This window comes from Babylonia areolata, chromosome 19, assembly GCF_041734735.1.
Source record: "Babylonia areolata isolate BAREFJ2019XMU chromosome 19, ASM4173473v1, whole genome shotgun sequence".
NCBI classification, from domain to species: Eukaryota; Metazoa; Mollusca; class Gastropoda; order Neogastropoda; family Buccinidae; genus Babylonia; species Babylonia areolata.
In genome coordinates, this window is record NC_134894.1 from 59711842 (window position 1) to 59719341 (window position 7500).

The 7500-nt window shown below is 47.7% G+C and overlaps 1 protein-coding gene across 1 annotated transcript in view; it reads right to left on the reverse strand.

Moving 5' to 3' along the window:
• LOC143293896 (uncharacterized) overlaps positions 1-7500 on the reverse strand; it is a 24191-nt gene that overhangs the window by 15678 nt on the left and 1013 nt on the right. The gene's annotated exons all lie outside the window — the stretch shown is intronic.

The following is a 7500-nucleotide window of genomic DNA, read 5'->3' on the forward strand; positions in this document are numbered from 1 at the left end:
ACACACACACACACACACACATGACATACAGGCACTAGCATGGTGTTAGTAAAATGCATAGGTAAAAAAAAGAAAAGAAAAGAAGAGAGAGAGAGAGAGAGAGTCTATAAATAAAGTATAATAATAATAAATGTCCGGGAGTGGATACGGGAAAAACCCACGAAAAGACTCGGTGTTTTTTTTGGGGGGTTTCTTGTTTGTTTTTTGTTTTTTTTTTAACACAGTGTGGCCTTTCATGGGCATGGCTTGTAAATAGATACAGTAGAACTTTGACTCATGATCATGTCCAGTTACGATAAAAGTGCACACTGTGTAGTCTTGTACTCGACTAGATTTCCGTACATCTAGCACTGGTTACTGTTACGTGTTTTGTCTCATTTCCTCCCCCCCTCTCCTTCAGTCTAAATCCCCTTCCGCTAATACCCCCCCCCTCCCACACACACACACACACACACACACACACACACCACTCCCCCCCCAACCCCCTCTCTCTCTCTCCCTCTCCCAAAGTCTCAAATTTCTCTCTTTCTCTTTCTCTCTCTTGAATTTCTTCTCTCTCTCTCACTAAGTCTCCTTGTGTCTTTGTCTCAAATTCTCTCTCTTTGTGTTTCAACGCAACGCAATTCTCTCTCTCTCTCTCTCTCTCTCTCTCTCTCTCTCTCTCTCTCTCTCTCTCTCTTCCGGAGGAGTTCACAGCTGACCGCCGAGCAGGACGGACGTGTTTTTTTGCGGCGCTCTGTGAACACTTAACAAACGCAATGACAGTCAGCCTACAAGCCACGAGTGTTTATCCCAGACTCTTACAAGAAGATGATTCGGTGTACTCAGAAACGTTATGCCAGTGAAGAAGTGGGGAGAGATTTACAGTGCGCAGGACACTACGCTGTTTTGTGCCTGCGTTTTTGTGTCAGCAATTATTTTGTTCTGCCTTCACTTTCTGTGCACACGTGACAGACTGCGTGGACGGACATAACCTCAGCGCCGTGATCCACAGTGTGTATGACCCCTGATTCTACCGGAACAAACGTGCACTGTGTGATGGAACACAACAATGTCCGAACTACACCCCCACCTCCTGTTGTCTTCTACTTTGTCATCACCACAGACTGTACCTGCCACCTCTCACAGCCGACCCGATTTAAGACTTCTGTTGATAATTTGTGGTGACGTTGAATCTAATCCCGGCCCCACTGTTGAAGATTCCATGCACTGCTTAGAAAAAAAAAAGTAGACCAGCAAGCAGCAAATACTGAACATAAACTGAACAGATTACAAGAGACTTTGGATGCAGTTCACGGTAGAAGCAAAGAACTCGACCAGAAGTTTCAAACTATGGAAAAATCAGTAAACAAGAACTGCACAGAGATTAAGGGGAAAATCTTGTCTTCAGAAGCAGCGGTCAGAGAAAACAATAAGAGACTGGAAAGAATCGGAGATGACCAAGAGGATGTTGTGTCCAGGGTTAAAAAGATAGATAGAAAGACAAGAACGCTATTCAAGAAGGTCAAATATACTTCGGTATGGTCTGAGAGAAGAGACGGGCGAATCATTCGACAGGTGTTCTTCAAAGGCAGTGGAAAAGCTGGCAGGAAACAGACGTCGAACGAGCTCATCGCTTGGGTTCGTCCTCACTTTCCACCCACTGACCTCGCCCCATGATAATTAAATTCCAAAGATGGAGCGACGCTATGATTATCGTGAGAGACAGAAACGGTAAAAATCGAATGCTCATGAATGAGGGAATTCGTGTAGCTGCAGATCTGACCAAAGAGCAAAGGGGACACTGTAGGTCGATACAGAGAACAAGGAAAACACGCTTTCTATGCCAAAGGGAAGCTGGTCGTCCAAGATTTCCAAGCGCACTCCGCACATGAAACACGGTTCCCTGTTTCATTTGCACAGAAAGAAGCAGGTCCATCAGTAAACCAGCCCGGTACCCTTCCGCCTTGGGGTGAGGTGACGGTTCCAGAAAAGAACCCAACGAACCCTGATGATGACAGACACTCACTGGATGAGCAGCCCTCCTCAGACGAATCGGACCACCATGCCACATCCAGCGCAGTTACCCCCGACCAAGCTGCACCCGACCCAGTTATCCCCGACCCAGTTGCACCCGACCAAGCTGCGCCTGACCCAGTTATCCCCGACCAAGCTGTGCCCGACCCAATTGCACCCGACCAAGCTGCGCCCGGCCCAGTTATCCCCGACCAAGCTGTGCCCGACCCAGTTATCCCCGACCAAGCTGTGCCTGACCCAGTTATCCCCGACCAAGCTGTGCCGGACCCAGTTATCCCCGACCAAGCTGCGCCCGACCCAGTTACACCCGACCAAGCTGCGCCCGACCCAGTTATCCCCGACCAAGCTGCGCCCGACCCAGCTGCACCCGACCAAGCTGCGCCCGACCCAGTTGCACCCGACCAAGCTGCGCCCGGGCCCGACCCAGCTGCACCCGACCAAGCTGCGCCCGACCCAGTTGCACCCGACCAAGCTGCGCCCGACCCAGTTATCCCCGACCAAGCTGCGCCCGACCCAGTTATCCCCGACCAAGCTGCGACCAAGCTGCGCCTGACCCAGTTATCCACGACCAAGCTGCGCCCGACCCAGCTGCACCCGACCAAGCTGCGCCCGACCAAGCTGTGCCCGACCCAGTTATCCCCGACCAAGCTGCGACCAAGCTGCGCCTGACCCAGTTATCCACGACCAAGCTGCGCCCGACCCAGTTGCACCCGACCAAGCTGCGCCCGACCAAGCTGTGCCCGACCCAGTTATCCCCGACCAAGCTGTGCCCGACCCAATTGCACCCGACCAAGCTGCGCCCGACCCAGCTGCACCCGACCCAGCTGCGCCCGACCCAGTTGCACCCGACCAAGCTGCGCCCGACCCAGTTATCCCCGACCAAGCTGCACCCGACCCAGTTATCGCCGACCAAGCTGCGCCCGACCCAGTTATCCCCGACCAAGCTGCACCCGACCCAGTTATCCCCGACCAAGCTGCGCCCGACCCAGTTATCCCCGACCAAGCTGCGCCCGACCCAGTTATCCCCGACCAAGCTGCACCCAAGCAGCCGAGATCTCCAGGCTCAGCACCAGGCTTTGGACGAGGGTCTCCTCGCCTCCCCAGGCAGCATGTTTCCGGGTCCAGCACTGTGGGGAGGGGTGGAAATGGAGGGAGGGGGGAAGGGATGGAAGTGGAGGGAGGGGAAGGGGAAGAGTGAACAGGGTTGAAAACACTCTTTATCAGTGCTCGCTGGTGATGATGACCCGTACTCGTTCCGCCTCACAGCAGAGTACTCTGCCAAGTGACTGGAAAATGGACACATCAAAATCTGTGCCCTCTGGTAGCTGGCCAAAAAAAAAAAAAAAAACACACACAAAAAAAAAACAGTAACCAAAATACCGAGAATAATAAATAGCGAGCAGATCAAGGCCCAGGTCAATCGAACATTACTCTGAATGCAGATGATTTAGATGTGCAATCTCATCATGTTCCATGTTCATTTGATAAGCAGACTGAATGTGCACGTGACTCTATTTTGTCTTTTGTCACATACAATGTTGAAGGGTTATTTTCAATGACAAACGAACTTGATTTCTCATCATTGTTTTTTCAATATGATTTTGTCCTTCTAGTTGAAACCTTTGCACAGTCAGTTCCAGAATTATTCATACAAACTCACATTCCTTTTGTATCCCCTGGTGTGAAAGTGTCAGACAATATTCACGGTCGTCTTTCTGGGGGTGTTGCAATGTTTGTACGTAGAGATTTAAGTAAGTACGCTGAGCAAATTGAAGTGGAATTCGATAACGTAATCGTACTGAAACTATCTCATAAGCTTCTTGGAACATCCACTGATTGTTTCTTAGTAGGAATATACATACGCCCTGAGAACTCACCTTACTATGAAGAAACTGAAATATATAATGGGATTACACTGCTCGAAGCACTTCTGGTGCGTGCGTGCTTACTATGAAGAAACTGAAATATATAATGGGATTTCACTGCTCGAAGCACTTCTATGCGTGCGTGTGACAATTTTGGAAACGATGCTTGCAAAACTTGTGGCAAGCAACAATTTGGACAGGCGTCAATTTTGAGGCGTAACACATCTGCGATGAAAAAACCAACTGTCTTTCTTTCTTTCTCTCTGTCTTTCTTTCTCCCTTTTTTTCTGCTTGGCCGATAGCCAGGACCGTGGATCGAACTAAGTAAGCATGTTCCTGCCGAAGAACTTTTCAACTCATACACGTAAGCTATAATTATGTGGTACCAACGTCAGAGAGAGTACACATGCTTCTTTGCTTCAGAAAACACTCTGACCTCTCTCTCTCTCTCTGTGTGTGTGTGTGTGTGTGTGTGTGTGTGTGTAATATTTTATTTTGATTGATGCAAACATCATGATAATCCTTGTTGTGTTCTTGATTATGTTGTCTTCTGAAATCCTCCATGCCCCAATAGGGGTCAAAGGTTAATTAAGTCTTGAATCGTGTGTGTGTGTGTGTGTGTGTGTGTGTGTAAGAGAAAGATGAGAGAGAGAGAGGAGGAAGACAAGATAAGGCAAATGCAGACAAAAGTTATTTTCGAGGACAGAAGATAACCACTGGGGTGTGTGTGTGTGTGTGTGTGTGTGTGTGTGTGTGTGTGTGTGTGTGTGTGTGTGTGTGTGTGATATTTTATTTTGATTGATGCAAACATCATGATAATCCTTGTTGTGTTCTTGATTATGTTGTCTTCTGAAATCCTCCATGCCCCAATAGGGGTCAAAGGTTAATTAAATCTTGAATCGTGTGTGTGTGTGTTAGAGAAAGATAAACAGAGAGAGAGAGAGAGAGAGAGAGAGAGAGAGAGAGAGAAGGAGGAAGACAAGATAAGGCAAATGCAGACAAAAGTTATTTTCGAGGACAGAAGATAACCACTGGTGTGTGTGTGTGTGTGTGTGGGTGGGTGTGTGTGTGTGTGTGTGCGCGCGCGCGCGCGCTTTTTCTTTCTTTCTTTTTTTTTTTTTTTTTTTTCGCCATCCATTTCTTGCCCTGAATAGGGTCCACGCTACACAATGCTGAACGATCTGGGAATATCGCGGTGAGCGCTGTCCCACCAACTGTCGAGTGAACCTCTACCGGAAGACGCTATTCCCCCGACGGCTCTCTAAGCCAATCACAGAACCCTAGCCCTATTCCCTAATCCCAAGTCCCCCGGAGCGACTGACAAACGTAAAGGGGCAGGCGGAGAATGAAACTGATTGACGCTGGACAGGACACGTTATCTGCATGACAGACAGCAGGATCCCGAAGATGCTCTTGTATGGCCAGCTGAAGGAAGGCCACAGCGAACTTGGAAGACCCTGCAAGCGCTTCAAGCCTGTGACATAGACATTGCTTCCTGGGAAACTTATGCCCTTGACCGCTCTCACTGGAGGATGCTGTGCTCTAGTGGCATAAAGACGTTTGAAAACAAGAGAACGCTGGCCATTGAGGAGAAGCGTGAGCGAAGGAAGCAGGGCTGGGGACGTTTTCCCTTGCAACACCTGTGGGAAGTGCTGCGCATCCAGAATCGGCCTCATCTCCCATATGAGGACACACATCGACAGATAAGCCTGCCTGCCTACTCATCCGTCGGTCCGACGGGAGACTCCAAACAATCCCCTGGAGCGACTGACAAAGGTAAAAGGGGCGAGCGGAGAATGAAAGTGACGACCGTCCGCCGTCTTGACAAATGCGGTGGTCAAAACTAGTTAGAGACCTCGATTCTCGTCCTGACTTCGATCCCCGTCTCGTACCTGTGGAGTTAATGGTGGAGATTTTTTTTCCGATTTCCCAGGTCAGCATAATCTTGTGCCGACCTGCTAGTGCCTGAACCCCTTCGTGTGTATACGCACGCAGAAGATAAAATACGCACGTTAGAGATCCAATGATCCATGTTAGCGTTCGGTGGGTAATGGAAACCAGAACATGCCCATCATGCATACCCCCCCAAAAAACGAAGTATGGCTGCCTACATGGCAGGGTTAATAAACAAAACGATCATACGCGTAAAAGTTACTTGTCTGGATGACTGTTTGCGTTACTGAAATCTGATTGAGTGCAACAGGAAACGAATGATGAATGCCCGGCCAGTGGCTGCTGTCAGTCGGTTCTACTCAGGTAGGCAGCCTGTTGTGCAAATGACTCCGTGTCTTCAAAGCGTTTAGAGCTTGGTCTCTGACCGAAGATAGGCGCTATATAACTATCCATAATCATCATCACCATCCCGTGTGAACGTCTGATCAACTATGACGGGGTTTTTATTACTCTGACAGCCCATTCCGTCAGTATCGAGGCACATAAAGGAGTTACAAGGCAATGGAAAGGAAGATAGATAGCAACATTATTTCACTAAAACGGTGGTAGCGGGAATTTGACAGTCGCTCTCATCGCGATAGAAATCCACGCGAAGAGCCGATGTACTTCGGAAAAGAAGTGAGAAAATCCAGGACTGCCCACAGAAAAACAACCAAATCTGAGGACTGTTGCTGCGTTTCAGTTCTGGCAATAGCATATTGATCGATGTCGATTGATCAGCTGATGACTGAAAACTGTTGGGGGATACCCCGAGATCGGCAGAATACGCAATTCTCCCCAATTTGTCGGCGGAATAGACATTCGGTATAAAGGCTCAGCCGACTGTCGGCGTGCATAGCATCTGCCAATGAATAAACGTTCTGGGAATAAAATCATCAGAATGTAACAATCATGAAAATGGTGTTGCAGGGTCCAGACATGTATTCATTAAAAGAGCCTGACAGACAGGGCAAACAGACTGAGCTCTAGGGACAACCACAGCAGACTGACTCGTGGCAGACTGGACAAGGTGACAGACAGACGATACAAGATAGAAAGGCATAATCATTCACAAGGACTAAAAAAAATAAATAAATAAATAAATAAAAGCCCCTGAACAACTCCCCCTCAAAGCCTTTTGCCAACAGTCGCTAAAATCAACTCTACAAAAAGCAGTGCAGTCAGTAAAAGTTAGAAGACCAGTTCAACATGTCTCAAGAAATTCATGCAGAAAAACACCGCTGTATGTGGAACAAGAAAAGAGACTAAGAGATAATTATAGACAGACTCAGTGGCAGGCGTGCATTATTCAAGACTCAGTCGCAGGTGTGCATTATTCAAATTCAGCATTCAGTTTTAACCCGGCATGGATTTAAAAAAAAGAAAATTTTATGCAAACACAAATTATGAACACTGTCAACAGTAGGAACAATAAGAGATTAGGCGTAAAGAATACTGCCTGGGTAGGGGAGAGAGAGAGAGAGAGAGAGAGCATTTTTTTTTTCCATTCAGACTCGGCCCGTGTTATCTGAACACAATTGTTAAACGGACAGTAGTTATAATGCCAGCCATTGATTCCAATAAAATAAAATAAAAAATTTAAATACCGAGTTAAAAAAAACAAATCCCATAAATAATTATACAACCTATAACACAGTTTGTACGCAATGAAAAATAATCGCCTCAA